Here is a 21,827-nt window from a genome sequence, read left to right on the forward strand (position 1 = left end):
GATCTGAGCGTCACTGATGAGTCTTATGTAGACGAAACGCGCGTCTGTCGTATCAAATTATAAGCCTGGTGCCTTTGATAAATATTTACACCACTGGGTCGATGCCACTGCTGGTGGACGTTTCGTCACCGAGGGTATCACCAGCCCAGTAGTCAGCACTTCGGTGTTGACATGAATATCAATTATATGGTCATATTTTATAAATTTACTGTTTGCAAAAGTATAATTTTTTCGAAATACTAAGGATTTTCTTATCCCAGGCATAGATTACCTTAGCCGTTTTTGGCACAACTTTTTGGGATTTTGGGTCCTCAATGTTCTTAAACTTTGTACATGTTTTGGCTTTCTAACTTTCTTGATCTGAGCGTCACTGTTAAGTCTTATGTAGACGAAACGCGCGTCTGTTGTATTAAATTATAAGCCTGGTACCTTTGATAAATATTTACACCACTGGGTCGATGCCACTGTTAGTGGACGTTTCGTCCCCGAGGGTATCACCAGCCCAGTAGTCAGCACTTCGGTGTTGACATGAATATCAATTATATGGTCATATTTTATAAATTTACTGTTTGCAAACGTATAAATTTTTCGAAATACTAAGGATTTTATTATCCCAGGCATAGATTACCTTAGCTGTAGTTGGCAGAATTTTTTGGAATTTTGGGGTCCTCAATGCCCTTCAAATTTGTACATGTTTTGGCTTTCTAACTTTCTTGAGAGTGTTATGAAGACGACACGCGCGTCTGGCGTATCAAATTATAAGCCTGGTATCTTTGATAAATAATCAAACTCATAAGTCGAAAAGAAAATGACAACGCTATGGCAAAAGAAAGACAAACAGCAGTACATAAAACCCAACATTTAAGACTGAGCAACACAAACCCCACCAACACAGGGGTGCTCCGCAAGGTTTAGCATACCCGGCTCCACAAATGGAACCTGTTGTGCTCATGTAGGTACAAACCCGGTAAGAAAACAAAAGAACTTCTTCGAATTTTTAAATCTCGGTCTTTCTCTGAGATTAGTTATTTAAAACCTTCGATTGGTCTACCCTATACATCACAATACCACAAGAAAAATTGAAAACCCACCTTAAAGAAATAATCCACAATGGTTTACCTATAAACAGAATACCATACGTTACAAAAAAAAATATCAAAAATACCGAACTTCAAGGTTAATTAAAAAAGAGGGAAGTCCATATAAACTGACAAAATCAAACGTTATGCTACATCAACCAACCGAACAAATGAAAAACAACAGTCAAATTCCTGATTTGGTACAGTAATTTTGGGGATATAATTCGGCATATTGTGTTTAAAAATAGCAAGAATATGAAGCATGCTACATCGAAGAACAAGTTGTCAGTATGCTGGGTTTTTCTCTTTGACAACATATTTGTGAAACTAGGAGGTAGAACTTTCCAGCAGCTTGTCGTCACCCATTGAAATCAACTGTGCGCCTCTCCTGGCCGACCTTTTTTATTTTCATTTGAGTCGAAGTTCCTTCAGACACTTGTTATAAATAGAAGATCAAAGACGCTTGATCATTTAATTTCATATTCAGGTATATTGATGCTGTTTTTTTCCATTAACAACTTTTTAACCAAACTTTTCTATTTGGGTCCCATTCAAAAATCCTCCTGAGCTAGAGATTAAAGACACCACATGTGCAGCTTCTCCGACTCATGTATAGACATATGCCTCGAATTTGACTACGGCTTTTATCTCATAATCAGAATCAATGACAAAGAAGACGATTTCAATTTGGAAATTATAAAATTTCGTTACCTTAGCTTTTTTTATTCGAGCGTCACTGATTAATCTTCTGTAGACGAAAAGCGAGTCTGGCGTGCAAAATTTTAATTCCGGTATCTTTGACGAATTTATTAGCAGCAATATACATATAATCTACATATAACGTAAACAGATCATTTGTTTTTCACCCAAAACGAACAAAAACAGTTTCCATATTCATGATATTTATATATATCATATCATTATCTTCACAGAAGGTGTTCAATTAGGAACACCTACTTTAAATAGTATTACTTATACAGTATTTACTAACAACAGTTTTATACACCTTGAATCAATTTCGTTGTACATCTGATAACAAAACAAAATGATTTGATTTTTAAGACTTATTTAAAAGAAATAACAATTATAGTATACTAACTTCTGTTCGGGGAAACAAAATAGAAATATTCAAATCATTTGTTGAAAAATTGACAATTAAATCCCTCTATTAAATATATATTCTTTAGACATGTTAAAGAAAACTCAAGCGTGCAAATTTAATATGAGTGTAGATGGGTCGAGGTCTCATTGACGTTTATTTATGACTTTTTAAATTCACACCCATTAATAAACGACACAGTTTGAATACTTTAAAACAAGAGTTGTGATTATTGGTTAAACAGATATTTAGTAGTCATTAATTGTCTTATGATTATGATCATAAATTTAATTCCAAACTTTAAATAGAATATATTTTGAAATATGAATAAACTAATATAACCTTCATCTTTTACGATAAACGAAATAATTGTACAAAGACTATCTAACTTTATCCATACAACAAAATGTTAACATATAATATGTATTTTTCTGACGGCTTCACATGTTTATTTTGCCAAGATGTCAACGACTATAAAACGATACAAGAAAAAAAACATGCATATTGAGTTTAATATTTGCCTCATTATTAAATGATTAGATCTACAGGCTTTAAAGGTCAAAACTGACCACAAATCAAAGGTGGAGGGTTTCCCCTCATAATATCTTCTAAAGAGAGGCAAAAGATATCAAAGGAATAGTCAAACTCTAATATTAATCAAAAAAAGACAACGCCATAGCAAGAAATGAAGAGAGTCAAAAGACAAACAACAGTGTACAAAACGCAACACATACCCCACCAAAAACTGCGGGGTGATCTCAGGTACTCCGGAAGGGTAAGCAGATCCTGATCAACATGTGGCACCCGTCGTGTTAGTCATGTAAGAACAAATCTGGTAATCAGTCTAATGCGGTAGGTCACATGCGGGGGAAAAGAGGACGGGATTTATACTTTTCTACATGTATATTACTTTTTATCATGTAGCATGACGTCATAAAATTGTTCAACTAAATGAATTCCAGATATACGGTTTATATCAATTTTGAGTTAATATTATTTCCTTTTCAGACATTTTTATATATATTTTGTCAATATTTTAAAAATATGATACCAACTTTGATCTGTCGTTTACTGTCTAACGCTTTCATCCAATCGTCTGTAGTGACTTGTTAAGGATGTTCGCTACTCTGTTTCAAAATAACAAGCTTTTTAAAAGACTGTTATAAATTGATGATATAAAAATAAAGGAATTAAAAAAGCAGAAAAAAATGAAGGGTCCGTGTGCTTGTTTTCGAGATATAAGCCATTGAAAATTTGGCGGGAAATAATTCTCTCTAGACTTTTCAAATATTTAACATTGGCACCCTTTTTCTTTAAACAAATATTAAAAAATAACAAGGATTTTATAGCATTTTTAAACTATTTGTAATAAATTATGAAAAGAAAAGTAGGGGTTAGCGGGGAAATTTTTTCAATGCAGTACATGGATACAAACATAGGATTCCGAATATCTGGCAAAAAATTCAGAAACAAGAGGAGCGAACATCCTTAAGACTGAGACATTGTTATTGGTAATGTTGTTGAGGAGTTTTAATAACGTTATAGCATTTTTACGTTGTGCTTGTAGTTTAGCATGAAGCATCGGGGAAAATATTTTTCGCTGTTGTGGATGTTTTATTTGTTTTTGGTTGACAAAAACCCGTTCACAAATAATGTTTCAGGTCTGACCTATATATCATTTTTTGGCAATTCACGCAAGTGATACAATTAATCAAATTTAATGATTTACATGTCATATCTGCATTTATATGATAATCACCAGCAACGGTGATAAATAAAAACTAATGTAATTAATCGTTATGCACATGGGCAAATTATAAACTATCAGTTGTATAATCAAACGACTAGAGAGATTGATTATGAAATGAATGCGGTGTTTTTCCGTTTTAGTTTTTTTTTACAGTGATGTCATTATTTGACAGACAACCCAGGACGAACTCGGTTAGTGGAAGCTTTTGTATTGTAATCTGCGACACTTGACCTCAGAATCTGCGACACTTGAACTATTGACAACATACAACAATAATGTTTTCCTTTATGGTGTCAGACATTTCCTATTATGACGTTAACATTTTACGGGACCCTTTGTGATGTTCTGTAAAGGCGACAAAAATAGCGATAAGGTGCATTGTGCCATATGCTGCACCAGTTTATAAATACAATATAAAAAAAGATTAGACGAAAAAGATATATTACTTAAAGCAAGATAATCATAATGTTTGTCATAAGGTTTTGTGTCTATTGGTATCATTCCAAGTAAAACGCAGATCCTTTGAATGATTTTGGGGGTTGGGGTTTAAGGGGGGTGCATCCATTGTGCTGCTAAAGTCATGTTGTAGTTTTAAAACAAACAAATAGAATGATTCTACTAAAAATAACGATGTAGTTTGATTTTTCATTGCTATCATTCTAATGAAAACGACTTTAAAATATCAAGTCGTTTTCTAATCATGAGGTATATGGAGTAGTAGATTGTATGAAAGTCTCGATTAGACATACACGTTAATGTCTCAAAAGCGTCAATCAAAAATACGACAATGTTCTTTACATTTGAGCTGGGTCGGATAGAAATCTACCTTATGCAAATGCACGTATACATGTACATGTATAAGACTTTGATTGATGTTAAAACATTCAAATACGAAATAAAAGATGAATTTTGGTCTGCTGTGTAGGGTTCTTATAACAAATAAATTTTCAAACAGTTACAGACTTTCCGTAGAAATTTTTTTAATTCGAAATAGGTTAACAGATGTATTGATATTCATTTGCCTAAGGTTGATTTCTATCCGACGTAGCTCATTTATTTGCTTTGTCATTCTGTTAATGTAAAAAAGTTCTTGTCTAATTAAACTCATCATAGATACCAGGATTAAATTTTGTGTTTACGCCAGACGCGCGTTTCGTCTACAAAATACTCATCAGTGAGGCTCGAACTAATCTAACTGATTACTTCACTTCTCGTCACGATTAAATTATATTTAGTATAATCTAACTATTCTACCCTCTATTTGATTATAGAGTGTTGTGGCACACATCAAACACATGTTTACTGCACTCTTATGTAGTCTTAAATTATATACAATATATTGTGTATACTAAGATTATGAAGACGGGTTGTCATAATAATGATTCATATCGAATTCTTACCATTTTAAATGGCGTAAATGATAGCATCATTTACGTGCACTCTTAATTTGTAGTCCTTATTTGGAATTGTTGTGTTAAATTAATGAATAATATTGCCGACAAACCCCTTTTCAATTTCAACCAGCAAATAAATGTCCAGGCGCTCTTAGATCAAAGGGAGGATTTTAGTTTTTTTTTTTTAGAATAATGATTTCCAAATTTGGGTACTGGGATTCCTGTAGCCAAGTATTACAATCAATTATTTCTGGCATTAAAACGAAAATGTAAAAAAAAACATTTCTGGCATTATAACAAAAATGTAAATGATATGAATTAATTTCATAGACATTTTGATAGTACGATCAGATAAGCTTGGGCCATGTGAAAGTGTTTTGTAATTCAGTGAATAATTATTCTCAGCTCTGTAAACTTTACGGAGAAAACACATTTCACGAGAGTCAGAGTGTACATTAAAATGAAAAATGACTGCTACAACATTTAACTAGAAATGCATCAATATTAGCCTACATAACTAAAGGGTTTATCCCTGACTTTGTACTGGTTATTGCATATATCTAGAACTATTTGTCCTGATGTAACATGAAAATATCCTACAAATGTACGTGTTATCTTTTAAAGACCATAAATTCGATAACGAGACTGATTCTGTGTAAAATTATTTTGTTATCTTATCTTCCTATATTGTACGCACATTTGAATACAAATATTATCTCTTAGTCTTTCTTTCCTAAAAAATCTTAGTTAATCATGCTTATTACTGGGCTTCAAATTGAAGCACATCTTCACCAAGTAATAGTTTAATTTTGGATGCTTAAATGCATATACGTTCATATAAGTATAATATTCGCATACAAATATGTATATAACACAATTAAAAAAAATACACTTACAAACAAGTTAAATGAAACAGGCCTTCAAGTTCGTGTTGCTCAGTGTTTAGTTTTCTGTGTTGTGTTTTGTGTACTATTGCTTGTCTGTTGGTCTTTTTCTTTTTTAGCCATGGCGTTGTCAGTTTATCTTCGACTTATGAGTTGGAATGTCCCTTTGGAATCTTTCGCCTCTCTGTTAGGGGAAAACGAAAATTCGTCAACTAAACTAAACATTTGTGAATATATATCAAAAATATAAAATGTTATAATAACGCCCCTATGTCAGAGCTATTTGAATGCTTTTACTTTTCTTCAATGTATTGTTTACAGTTGTCAAGCACCTCACCGATATAAATCGAGAAAATGTAAGCAGCAGAAGTAGCGTAATACCTGGATTATAGATAACTAGATTGTTCATGTTATACTCTCATGTGATGGGACTTTGTAAAGTTATTCAAAGATTTGATAACTTCTTATCCTAAAGTTTGCAATAAAGGTGTTTACTATTATTTTTGGGAGAAGCAAACAAGTGGCTCGTATTCATTTATTTATTTCACCCATTCCCAAAAATTAATTTTGAATTATTCAAAAAACTAATGTTTTCCAACCCCCAAGCATACATGTCTTTATCATATTTGGCACAAGTTGGAATTTTAGGCTTGCAATGCTCTTCAACTTTGTGTTTGATTTTGAATTCCAACTTTTTTTATTCGAGCGTCACTGATGGATACTATGTAGAGGAAACAAGCGTCTGTACCTTTTATGACTTTTTTCTGCAATTTTTTTTAAACAATTTCTGTAGCCTCCTATCCCTGTTTTAGCCGAATGCATCAACATACAAATATAGGGTGTCTATCTATCAAACCTATTGTTGTTGTTCTCCGGTATACATATATAGGGTGTCTATCTATCAAACCTATTGTTGTTGTTCTCAGGTATACAAATATAGGGTGTCTATCTATTAAACCTATTGTTGTTGTTCTCAGGTATACAAATATAGGGTGTCTATCTATCAAACCTATTGTTGTTGTTCTCAGGTATACATATATAGAGTGTCTACCTATCAAACCTATTGTTGTTGTTCTCAGGTATACAAATATAGGGTGTCTATCTATTAAACCTATTGTTGTTGTTCTCAGGTATACATATATAGGGTGTCTACCTATCAAACCTATTGTTGTTGTTCTCAGGTATACAAATATAGGGTGTCTACCTATCAAACCTATTGTTGTCGTTCTCAGGTATACAAATATAGGGTGTCTACCTATCAAACCTATTGTTGTTGTTCTCAGGTATACAAATATAGGGTGTCTACCTATCAAACCTATTGTTGTTGTTCTCAGGTATACAAATATAGGGTGTCTACCTATCAAACCTATTGTTGTTGTTCTCAGGTATACAAATATAGGGTGTCTACCAATCAAACCTATTGTTGTTGTTCTCAGGTATACATAAATAGAGTGTCTACCTATCAAACCTATTGTTGTTGTTCTCAGGTATACAAATATAGGGTGTCTATCTATCAAACCTATTGTTGTTGTTCTCAGGTATACAAATATAGGGTGTCTATCTATCAAACATATTGTTGTTGTTCTCAGGTATACATATATAGGGTGTCTACCTATCAAACCTATTGTTGTTGTTCTCAGGTATACAAATATAGGGTGTCTACCTATCAAACCTATTGTTGTTATTCTCAGGTATACAAATATAGGGTGTCTACCTATCAAACCTATTGTTGTTGTTCTCAGGTATACAAATATAGGGTGTCTACCTATCAAACCTATTGTTGTTGTTCTCAGGTATACATGTCGTCCATTTATGTTCTACAAATCTTCAAATATAAATTGAGCTGCGTCTGATAGAAATTGACCTTATGCAAATGAATATCAATACATCTGTTAACAATTTCGAATTGAAAAAATTTCTACTGAAAGTCTGTTACTGTTTGAAAATTTATTTGTTATAAGAACCCTACACAGCAGACCAAAATTCATCTTTTATTTCGTATTTGAATGTTTTAAAATCAATCAAAGTCTTAAACATGTACATGTATACGTGCACTTGCATTAGGGTAGATTTCTATCCGACGCAGCTCAATTATTAGATATCCAAATATAGGTGGTATATGAATTTGTATCAAATATTGTTTTTATTGCTATACGAGCACTGACAATTTTTGTAAATACTTTTGGAATTGATTAAAAAGTTGCTTATTATGTCTCTATAGTAAATTTATTCCAATCCAACCTACACAGATAGAGGAACGATTTATGACACACAGGTAATTCATTTTTGTATATTTATAAAACACAAATGGGACCATAGAACAACGCAAGAGAAATAAGATAATGAACTGTGAACGGTTGTTTTAAACGAGGTGTATTATTCATGTCATACTAACAATTTGTCATAGATGACAGATTATGTGTATATATTACACTATATAATTATCTGCAGATTTAATCTCACATTAAAATGTACACACATACAATCGTAGTATTTTAAAAACACAACCTTGATCAAATATATTCTTTCTCATATTTGTAATAACAGGATATTACATTTTTAGAATAGTTTTTTTTGTTTTTTTTTTCTAAACGGTATGTATGGCTTTAAATTTTGGAGTTTTTCTATAAATCCTCAGTATTGAAGATTATATATAATCTTTATTGCAAAATTACACCCATAAGGGTCAAGCAATACAAACAATTATACATTTTAAATACAATGCAATACAATGTAATACAATACAATATAAAAGAACATATTTTAAGAGTTCAATTTTAAATTTATGTAAAAAACACAATCATAAGCTTGTCTGACATGGGTCTGACCCCCTCAGTTCTAAAAACTGCTTAATAAAGACTCCAATATGACAAACAATATTATACTTGAACAAACGACAAAGTATGTGCTTACAAATTATGATTCTTACTGTAAAAAATACAGATGAGATCATAACTACTTGTTGAAATTACAGACTGATTTTCTTTAAAATTCTTTGACCAACTGTCAGTTCACAGAGCAGTCAATATTTTCTCATATTGGAAGGAGGGAGGATTTTGAAATTATAAGGCTGTCCTGGTATGAACTGAAAATAAATAAAACTGAGCACTATGCGTGTTTTGCATTGTGGTTTGGTATCAATACATCCCGCCATTGTGTTATTGTGCTATGGTCATTTTTTTGTATTCTTGTCATTCATTATTGATTATATACTTTGTCTATAGAGTGTCTATATGCAGTTTTATTTTTATAGTGATTAAGAATATAACACAATGTTGACTGCTGTACCCCAATTTTCGACAATTTTTACATTTTTTGTCTGTTTGTTTTGATCACACATTGTTGTCAATATAAAGGAAATTATATGCGACTGTTATACAAGTGAGAGGTTTAGCTAGCTATAAAACAAGGTTTAATCCACCATTTTTTGGATAAGGAAATGCCCGTACCAAGTCAGGAATATGACAGTTGTTTTCCATTCGTTTGATGTGTTTCCGTTTTAAATTTTCCTTGGAGTTCGGTATTTTTTTTATTTTACTTTTAAGCTCATCTATCACCAAATAATCGATGCTTGAATTTCGATGCCTTAATTATGTTCTAATGTGGTGGAATAAACACACATTTCCGAAAAATGTTGGACAATGTTTTATAATTTGAAGTTACTGTTAAAAATTTATTATCCGTTACAATAAATAATTATTTACTTGAAGCAATGTTTTAGATGTAAACGTTATTGTATGATTCTTTCCAGCATACAGATCTCCGAGACATCACAGAAATATTTCTCAATGTAGAGGTTGTGGCTTGAGATAACCGTGAAGAATTGTGAAACTTCATATTAACGACCACACTAACATAATATATTTATATTATAAAACCTCTTACAATATATTTGTATGTAAACCTCATGAAGCAAACTGTTTGATAAGAAATTAGATGTTTGCAATTCACTTGGAAACCTTGAATTGGCTTAAGGATGTTCGCTATTCTGTTTCAAAATAACAAGCTTTTTAAAAGGCTGTTATAAATTGATAATATATACATGAAGGAACTAAAAAAGCAGAAAAAAATGAAGGGTCCGTGTGTTTGTTTTCGAGATATAAGCCATTGAAAATTTGGCGGGAAATGATTCTCTCTAGATTTTTCATACATTTAACATTTGCACCTTTTTTCTTTCAAAAACAATGAAAAAATAACAAGGATTTTATAAGATTTTCAAATATGGCTTTTTAAACTATATGTAATTAAATTATGAAAAGAAAAGTAGGGATTAGCGGGCAAAATTGTTAAAGGCACTACATGGATAAAACCAGAGGATTCCGCATATCTGGCAAAAAAATCAAAAACAAGAGGAGCGAACATCCTTAGTAGGAAAGTGGAACGCATAATGGAGTAACATGGGTAGTTTTAAGAGGCAATAGATAAGCATAAAACAGCAATATATTCATATGTCTTTCTCATGGAAGGAAAACTTCGTTGTCAGTTTGATCCAGTTAATCTTTATCTTTTTTATGTTTTAACAAGTTAGAGAGTTAATTAGTTCTAAAAAAAATTCTTTAACTAAGTATTAACAAATGGACAATGTGTTTACTATTGATGCCTATTTTGTGGCTTGTTGATGAGTTTTGTGAGTTTTTTAGTTCTTATTTATTTTTTGTTTTTTATTTATTCATTTTTTAGGGAGAAATACTTATATCATCATACTTTTTTTCTCAGTAAGGCGAACGAACAGAACAATTATGTACATCACACCTCATCAACCGCTCTTTGTAAACATCCGATTCCTACGGGAAAAAACCCAAAACAAAAAAACAAACAACAACGAAAAATACTTTATCCAAAGAGTCTGACTTCAAACAAGCACCAACTGTGTTTTAGTTAAACCGGTTTTACCTGCGCACAAACTTCTTGCGTCATTTGCCCTGACGATGACAGAAAGATGGCTTGAATTTTCAAGCATGATAAAATGGAAACAGTTCAAACGATAAAGAAGAAAAACAAATTAAATGGACAGCAAACAACGACTTACACTGAATAACAAGCTTTTGACTTTGGACACACAAATAGGAAGGGGATTACATGCTTGTTAACGCTCAAACCGCCCCTTATCAGGGATAGTGGTGTCAACATAAGAAAAACATTAATACTGAAAACGAAGGAGATGTGGTATGATTGCCAATACGACAGCAATCCACCAGAGACCAAAGATCGTAAACGTTAGCAACTATAAATCATCGTACGACATTAGACAATGAGCAAATATCAAAGTCAGTTGGAACAGTAGTTCATTTCCTTTCTTCAGTGATAAGTTATACTACTAATGATGTTTGATAAAAATACGGTTTGGCAAATACCCTGATAGGGGAGAGTAAAACATAACGGTAACATGGAAGTGGCGAAAAGCTAAATATGCCCTTAGCATAAATTAAGTCTAATACAAAGTCCTTGATTTTATACCAGTAAAAGCGGCGTGCAATCTTTAAGATTCTGTAATAAAACAAAGTTTGTCATTCAGTTCATTTAGACGTAATACTAAACATTTGCTTATATAGAACTAACAAAGGAAAGATGGACGAAAGATACCAAAGAGACAGTCAAACTCATAGATCGAAAACAAACAATATATCCTTAAAACTAAAGAAAAATTGATTTTGGAATTTGGAGATAATTACATTTGGTATTTCCCAAATGTGTACTCGAAACCAACAATAATGCCTAAGATTATACAAGAATTGATTTGAGGAGACTCCGGCTAGAACATGTTATAAAAAAAAGCTGAATTTTATTTAGAAAGGTTTAACATGAAGAAAAAGAACAATTTAACAAGAGGCTTACGAATTAAATAAATGAAAATGGGGACTAGGAAAGAAAACTTGGTATAACTTGCCAACAGCATTCTAAATAATGACAAATAAACAGCTTCATCCGAATACTAAAGAAGATAAAACAAAGAGTAAATTCTTCTTGCCGGCTTGTTCCCTTTATTCATATGAGGCTGACTTAATAAAGGGGCATCTTAGGAATAATGAAAAGAAACTAGCATAATCCCTTTCCGCTATATAGATAATGTCCTCTCAATAAATCATTCAAATTTGGTGACTATGTTGAACACATCTATCCCATTGAACTTGAAAAAAGGATACAACAGATACAGTTTCCTTATTTCTCGAAATTTACAATAAGTGTCGGTTGTGAACAAAACTTTACTACAAAAGAGATGTTTACAGCTTCCCTATTGTGAACTTTCCATTTCTATGTAATATGTATCTGCGTGTGTGCATTTGGATTAAATTAAACAATCAGTGTTAATGTGAAACAATCCTAATTAAAATATAATCATACAAAAAACAAATTTGTTGAATAAGCCTTCGGTCTTTTAAGGCGCCTTTGAATAAGTCCAGTATTGATGTAATAATACAAAACCTAATGTTTTGTTAATGACATTGTGTATAGTAATATAAAAAAAAAAGAAATCCGAATGATATAATAACAAAAGAGATTCTTGTTTTTCTGTCTGACAATTTAAACTTCCTACACAACCTAGTGATTGACATCATATGTAAACATTAATTAGTTAAAACTACAAACTTTGTACGTGCACTAGTAAATATACAAACAACATAAGACAAAGAATATTTTCTCAATCTATAACTTAATAATATGCACACAATGTTGAAATTGCTGAATCATCTAAACATTAAAGGAGGGACTTTAATTCTCTGATTCGTGCCTGGGAATTAACAAATGTTAAAACTTGTGGATTTTTATCTCTCGCATGGTACAAATTACTGTATCTGTCCCGACAACGACCCAATTCTTCCGAAAGATATCCGACAGTGACCAGAGATTGAATCGACACAGACGGGAGACATTCAGCAAGATCCGGACGCAATCTGGACTCAATCGGCATATAACGAACGAAAATTTCTCCTGATCATCCCCGTTTCGGACGAAACAGTTACGATCCCGTTCCGACGGGGACAGGACTTTCTTACGTTTGTGATCCGATACAGCTGAATATGTTACAACATAATCACGATTGAATCTGAATCGACATTTTTATGAGTGTAACGGAACGCACCTAAATGTCGGGTGTGCTTAGCCAATCTCTCCGGACCATACCAGTGAACGCTGCATTATGTTTACATCTTTTATATTAGAACTTGTACGCAGAATTTATGCAATAATGGTCCCAGTCTAACATCTTCTATATCAATATACTGAATATCCATAAAAAAAAATGTGTTTTCATGAGGACACACCAGTACGTGCACTTGTACACTGATTAACTTTGGAAAAGAGAGGCGAAAGATAACAACGAAATATTCTAACTCATAATAAACTGACAGAGCCATGGCAATAAATTAAAAACGACGAAAAAACAAACTACAATCGACAAAATACAAACAACAACATAGAAAACTAAAGACTAAGCTAAACAAAATAAAAAAAAAAAAAAAAAAACGGGTTGATTTCCAGTGCACTGGAAGGTTAAGCAGATAGTATAAATAGTACAATAGTTAATTATTTTTAAAAAGTATCTCAAATAAGATGATTGTCATAATGACTGTTTATAATAATATATTACACATTTTCTGTTTACAGGTAGAATACATACATACAGACATGCCCAACTCAGTTATCAATACACGCCCAACACAGGTGTATATATTCTCTTTATACTATTTTGATTCACCAGGAAACTAAAATTGTCATTTTAATCATTGATCTTACCACAGTCTTAAATGTCTTAACGTCTTAAGTAAATATGCTTAGAGGTTGCCTTGCAGCAATTATGTTTACTTTCTTTTTCAAGAAATTCTGTATTTTTAATATTTTGAATGCATAATATATATTTTACTGATAATATTATAACTATTAGATAACTAAAGTATGTGTGTGCATTCTTGTTGGATAAGTCCATGCGAAAACTACAATTTTCTCTTCGTCAGTGCTATTGAAACTAATTATTTGAATTCTAAAAAGTAAAAATATTTTAATCACCTCTTTTCTTTACTAATTGTCATATTTGGCGATCTATATTTGCGCGAATTTTCATTTGAGAGGCATAACGTTTGCGCGAACAAATGGTATTATGTGTGCACGAATTAACATGTAATTTAATTGTTGATACCTGTGTTTTAAACCTGATAATTAAGAAGTCAAGATTCGTTGAACTTAATTTTATCCTTGTCTGTACGTTTCACAAGATGGGGATTCGCTACCGCGTGTTTTAATATAAATAACTTGCAGTTTTAATCAGTATGATTTATTGTCTTTCTCATTTTCAATCTTCACTTTCACGATTGTGCCCACTATTTTCCCGTCAGCAAAACTTTACATTCGCGATCAGTTTTTATCCGATATTTGCACATTTTCTTGGTTTATCTCCAGAAAATGTTTCTATTTTCAATTTCAACTCTAGACTTTTATCTACACGGAATGAATATCAAGGACTCTTCTTTTTGTTAGAATCAATCTTGAATGTCGATTTTCAAAATGTCATTTCATTGTATTTTTATTTGTTTTTATCTGCAGTATTTGGTCTTATTCAAGAAATCATGATGTTATGGAATTATATATCATTCTCCGATGTTATAATTACTTGAAAGATAGAAAATCTAAATAATCTGTGCAAACATAACGTTTGAACTGGTAAATTTCGATCAAACGTAATGGGTTTTGTCGTGAAAAAGTGGAAAATTTTCGCGCAAACGAAACGCGCCGATCATATTATAATATTGTATTTTTTTTTATATATTAGACATCCTACGACCTGATGAAACTGACAATTGTGTATACTCATGCTATTTTTGTTTTACATCCTAATGTGCTGTATGTTAACTGATAATCCAGTCATATCGCATTGAACGTTTATTACTTATTTCATTTGAGACACACCGTTTTGTATAACATGTATAGTGAGAGGACTGCTTAGACTTTTTCTAAATACTAAGTATGTTTTACCCCAAGAATATTTTACTTTAGCTGTATTTGGAAAACCCTTGCGGAGTTTTGAATCCTCAATGATCTTCCATTTTGTACTCTATTTGGCTCTTTTAAAACTAACATCTTTTATTCGATCGTCAAGACGGAAATACTGAAAGCATATCTTTTAGCACGCGATTTCTTTAACAAAAAATGTAAAATGTTGAGTAACAATTAAGAATGTTCGCTACTCTTGTTTTTGACTTTCTATCAAATATTCATAATCCTCTAGTTTTATTCATGTAGTGCTTATAAAATTTTTGCCATCTAACCCATACTTTTCTTTTCATAATTTTATTACATATAATTAAAAAAAAGTCATTTTTGAAAATCTTATATAATTTTTGTTATTTTTTCATAGTTTATAAAAGAAAAAGGGTGTCAATGTTAAAAGTATTAAAAATATAGAGAGAATCATTTCCCGCAACATTTTCAAATGATTATTTTTCCAAAACAAGGACACGGACCTTTCATTTTTTCTGCTTTTTAAGTTTCTTTAATTATATACTATCAATCTATAACAGTCTTTCATATCGAAACAGAGGAGCGAAATCCTTACATGGATCATACTACTACTTCATGGTTTATCGATGACCTGAACTACCAATGCCGGTCTAGTATGGTCGGTTAAACGATATGGCACTCTCAGAATAATTTGTTTACAGTCATTTGATACATGCACATTTTTTTTTAAAGTTTTGTAATATTCATCTAATAATTGGTGTTACAAATGATCACGGATATGTTTCTATTGTCACAGCCTTTCTCTCGTCCGCTTTTTATCAAAAGTGTTGTTCTTTTTCTTTTTTAATGTCCGTGTCGTTTATACCGGTAACAGTCTTGTCTATCTGTGCTTTAATTCCAAAATTCCCCATTCGATCAAGTTTTAGGGTTAGAAAATTTACATGACCGATGCTTCACAAAATTGGTGATGAGATAAGTGTCAAATATCAATCCGCTATTTTGTAATACCTTAGGACTTAATATTACTTATAAACGTTGTTTAAAAAAGTAACACGACTAGTGTCACATGTGGAGAAAGCTCTGCTGGCCAAGCCAAGTAATTGAGATCACTTCCGGTTTTTGGTGGGGTTTGCGTAGCTCAGTATATAGTTTTCTATGTTGTGTTTTGTATAATGTTGTTTGTATTTGATCTTTTTTGTTTTTTGTTTTTTGACATGGCATTGTCAGTTTGTTTTCAACTTATGAGTTACCAATTTGAATGTCAATTTGGTACCTATCATCTCTCTTTTATTAAATAACTATTTACAAAACTTAGAATATTTCGATATATTAGGAATTTTCTACCCCAGGAACAGTTACCTTAGCTGTATTTTGCAAAACGGCTCGGAATTTTGGGTCATCAATGCTGTTCAACTTTGATTGCTCTTTATTTGGCCTTTTTAACTTTTCGAGTGTCACTGATGATTCTTTTGTAGACAAAACACGCGTCTGACGTACAAAATGTTAATCCTGGTACCTATGGTGAGTTTATTTGTTATGCATTATCTACCAAATTCGACTGTTTAACGTTTCTTACATGAGTTAAACAAGTGTCATCACCGGAGGAGGAATAACTAACTGTTCTGAAGCTTCTGAGATCACACACTGTTTTCGTGTGGTTTGCTCCCACGCTAATATCGGTATCATCTTTTGTATCTTCGTTTTTCGTTTGTCCGTATAATTACCTTATTAACTACGATGATATAGTTTTTCAATGCATCCACCTTTTTTTCTTTACTCAGCTATGTTAGATTTCTCCCAAACCTTCACAACTAGATATTGTTCCATAGTTTAAAAATTTCATCAATAAGACGTATGTTTTCAAAAGTTAAAATTTGCTACTTGTACATTTGGATTTATTCCACAGGAAACATCATCCTAATGTACAATTCATCAAGAAATTTACCCTTGGGTATTTCTGCTCTTAGAAAATGTATGCATGTAACAATTTAATGAGAGTATTTCTTGAGGGGAATCAATGGAAAGAATGGTTTTCGGATGTAAACCCCATTCGGACACTCGTTACTTGTCAACTTAATACTGTAAAAAATAAGCATAAATAAACAGAGTACACATCAATAAGTCTCTATCACAAAATTTACGGATGAAAATTTCTAGTGATATTTAGCATATCGGAAAACATACCAGGAAAACAAATACTCTTACATTTACTTTTACTTTAACTGCCATACATGTAAACGCTTAGTTGTGTATAAGGAAGTCGCAACTAAAGTGTAAGTACAATTATTTAAATTGTATTACAAAATGTATCATATATATCATAATCTACAGAATTGGCTACTAGGCGGATATTGTCCTCGGGGGAGATTGTTATTTGGTAGTGTATCTGTGTAAAATCCATTTTAAATATAAACAACTAACACAATATTAATCTCTAATGTAACAATTATTTGATGACTTTAAACTAGTGAATCAATATGTACATATTCATATACTTCAATACACATTCGTAAATAAAAGAAAGATTTCGTTCTTTCTACTTTTGGTTTTGATACCAACTAGTATGTGTTTCATTACTATCGAAAAAACTATTTATTACATTCTCACACTCTCTTATATGCCATCCTCTTGATGGTTCCACGACAGTTCTCCATAGTAACATAAAAAAAGAAAATGTGGAATGTGACCTACCGAGTTAGACTATTTACCGGATTTGTAATAACATAAGCAAAACGACAGGTGCCAAATGTGGAGCAGGATCTGCTTACCCTTCCGGAGCACCTGAGATCACCCCCAGTTTTTGGTGGGGTTCGTGTTGCTTAGTCTTTAGTTTTCTATGTTGTGTCGTCTGTACAATTATTTGTCTGTTTGTCTTTTTATTTTTGGTCATGGCGTTGTCAGTTTGTTTTCGATCTATGAGTTTGACTGTCCCTCTGGTATCTTTTGTCCCTCTTTTGCCATTGAGACAACTCTCCACCAGAGACCAAATGACAACTATAGGTTACCGTACGGCCTTTAACAATGTGTAGTATTTATACACCACATGCACGCATATCTTACGAAACACTGAATGCGATTATTTCGAAACATAACTCTAATAAAATTACTACAATTACCGCCTAACACTTACTTTTTCGCCTATTTTCATTATTACATAATGAATCGCCTTTTCTACACTGCTGTTTTTGAAAGGTTGTAGATAAATTTGTCCGTTATTGCAGATCGTTAGTTAGAAGTGTTTATATTTCTTTGTGTTGAAGGCTTTGAGCCAACATTAACTCTATAACCTATAGCATAAAATAAGTGGTAAAGTATAACTTTTCTTTATAATGATTTTAAAGTCATATGATACTTCAAATTAAAAAAAAATTGAATATATCTAATATACTTGAATGGCTAAGTTTTACTATAAAACACATGAACATATACTCTGTTTTTAACGAAAATTCTTTATCTTATCAAAATCTTCAGAAATGTACTACTATTCACTAATTGTCTTCCCGTATTATAATTCCCTTATACATTTGTTCCCGCATGCAGTGACTTCTCTTTAGTACTTCGACAACTGCACAGCGCATATGCAATGGAAACAACGTGATAAAAGAAAAGGTAAAAAAAGGTGTAAGTTAGATAGTATTAATTGATTCAAAAAGTCTAATTTTAATACACCAAATCATTCAACAACAGTTATGACAAAGCTTAATTAACAAATAGCAATGAATTGAACGTACGAAAACATCGATTGCATTGCGTGTTCCATGACTCTGTGTTCATTGTTTATTATTGTCAAGTTTGGTAAACTTCGAAAGTTAATTAGCAGGGAAAGTTTTCACTCAATGAAATATTTTTGTCGATTATATGGCATTGATTAGTAATAAAAGTATAAAATCGTCTATAAAGGACTTAGTTTAGTAGCTATATATGCATTAGTTAAAAAGTTTCCGTAATATTATAATTTCAAGAAAATCGTTTCATATGACTTTGAAATAAGTGTAGAAGATTGAATTTGAAGTAAAGTAACCTCCCTTGATGATAATAAAAACGTATTCACATGAGATGTTGTACCTTTAGAAATGTACTGATTAGAAATATGAAGCCTACTCATTGACATATGTTGTTGACATATACCAACTACTGTATTAATACCAATATTCCTGACTTGGTACAGGCATTTTCTTGGAAAAAATGTACAAGTGACAAGCCATTTAAAACAAGCTTAAGGTATCCACTTGATAAAACTGTACTACGTAATAGTTGTTTCTGTATGTAACCAAACATGTCAAATTCAAATACTTGTAATCTTATAATAAATATTTTATCACAGAAAATTGGACATGGTATATACATCTAATCATCTAGAGGTAAAAACTCACATTAAATGCACAAATTTATAGGCCAAGTTTTATAGTTACACAAGTTTTAAAAAATATCATCATTCACAACATCGAGAAAACTTGACAAAACAGTTTTCGGAAAAAAAATACGGTTAGTACATAAATGTGTATACCTGTAACGTACAAGTTGGTCAAAGTTAAACACTCGGTGTTCAAGATAATACTTGGACAGACGACAAAAAATGATATGCTTGCGAATAATGATATTTGCCAAAAACTATAGTTCGGAGTTAAACTACTTTATAAAATCAGTTATTAGCTTTTCAAATAAATGTTTTGTCAACTGTTACTGTGAAGAGACAATTTTCACACTAAACAGAATAATTTTCGGTTAATAAAGATTAAGTCCTTTTCATTAAACTAAAATCCATCTTGGTTTAGATGAATCAACGTTAAGTATCACAAAGGCGTTGAATAATGCAGAGATGGTTCGTTTTTCAGTAATAATTAACGATTGTGGCTTCCATAACTCAGCTTTGGTCACGTGACTTCTCGTCACGCATGAACAGTACACCTATCTGGCCACAAATGCTCGCAACTAATTTCCGGTCCCTTGATGTATGACGTAATAGATGCCGTCACTTCTTTGAATTACGTTACTATGCAATGACGTCACGAATCTACCTGTGTAATCATTCCCCACAAATGTGATTTAAACTGTGCCTCTTCACAACCATTACTTACATTTATATTCATTTTATAGCGTCATAGGGTTAACTGTCACTTCACCTGTTTTGTTGATTCGTTAGGTTTGTTCAAGACTGAATTATAAAAAAATTATTGTTTAATATTGTAAGACCTCTTTATATCAAAATGAACGTGTCAGTTCCAATCTAGTTAACTTGTGAAGAAATCGCACCAATTTGCCTTAGTAAAATTCAATACTTTGAAATTCTTACAATAATCGATACATATTTATCTTTAACTTGTCGGATCTCTCGGCGATTTCAATATTTCACTATTGAATATTTTTTGTGTTGGGTGACTGTCTCGTTGATAGATACATTGTCTCTTCCCCATCAATTTACGTGATTTGAAATCTGAAAATTACTGTCGCCTTATTTAGATCACTTTTCATTCATATCTAAAGATATTTACCAGTACGAACAAGCAAGCTTCTCACCGAAATCAATAGTATCTAAATAATCATTATCTTTGTAAGTTTTCTTGATCGTTACTATAAATGAAAGGAGATTTATCGAGACAATATACAAAAGACAAAAGACTTTGATTGCGCTTTTCTGATATAGACTTAACTTCTTTACTTTTCAAAAAATACAGAACAGTCAGAATGATCAAAGGGGTGCTTGAAATTACAGTTGTTATTGGCTTAGGACTTGCAGTTGCTCGTTTGATACATGCAACCTTACCAAAAAAAAGAAGTAAGTATGCATATTTATGTTTGATATGAACGGATGTGTAGTCAATACGAATTCTGGCCTACTCACATTATTTAACGTAATAAAATTACCTGATATATAAATAAACCTATCTAGCTATCATAAATTAAGTTTATAATGTTAGACAAATATTACATAAGGCGGATTTCGTTCAGAAAAATTATGATTAAAACATGCCTTAATACATCATAAGACGGCCTTTATCGACATGGCGGGAATTAGTTATACTCTTTTGATGGTTTTCTTTTTCTGATTTACTTTGATTGATTTTTATTTATTTATTATGTATCTACCATACAAGTGGGAGGTTTAGCTAGCTATAAAACCAGGTTTAATCCACCATTTTCTACATAAGAAAATGCCTGTACCAAGTCAGAAATAAGACAGTTATTATCCATTCGTTTGATGTGTTTGAGCTTTTGATTTTGCCATTTGATTAGGGAATTTCCTTTTTGAATTTTCCTCGGAGTTCAGTATTTTTGTGATTTTACTTTTTGTTTATTGGTTTTGGTGCTTTCATGTGAGAATCTATCTACTATGTAGTAAGACATAACATTAAACATGATACTTCTTTTATTGTTTTTTAGTAATCATAATATCTATATATATATCAAAGGAACTAATTTTTCAAATTATAAGGAAAAAGAGATATGGTGTAGATTGTACAGGCTGTTTTCGAATTATTATGTATACTCTTTGAACGCTTACATTTTGCAAATGCATTGTGTACATGGTGTAACTATCGAACTTCTCGAAATCTTTGACGTTACAAATATTTATGCTATGTACTAAGATGAAAAGACGTATCCTATTGTGAATGAACGTTGTGTATGTTGCAAATTTCACCCTTGCAGTTCCGGATAAACAATCATAAC

At 31.9% G+C, this 21,827-nt stretch overlaps 1 long non-coding RNA gene across 1 annotated transcript; it reads left to right on the forward strand.

Moving 5' to 3' along the window:
* The first annotated feature begins 17,386 nt into the window (after positions 1-17,386).
* Positions 17,387-20,935, forward strand: LOC127732597 (uncharacterized). The gene is made up of 2 exons (XR_007996335.1): positions 17,387-17,431; positions 20,834-20,935. It is a non-coding gene; the product is annotated as an uncharacterized LOC127732597 (long non-coding RNA).
* Positions 20,936-21,827: the final 892 nt, after the last annotated feature.

This window comes from Mytilus californianus, unplaced genomic scaffold (assembly GCF_021869535.1).
Source record: "Mytilus californianus isolate M0D057914Y unplaced genomic scaffold, xbMytCali1.0.p SCAF_25, whole genome shotgun sequence".
Taxonomy (NCBI): domain Eukaryota; kingdom Metazoa; phylum Mollusca; class Bivalvia; order Mytilida; family Mytilidae; genus Mytilus; species Mytilus californianus.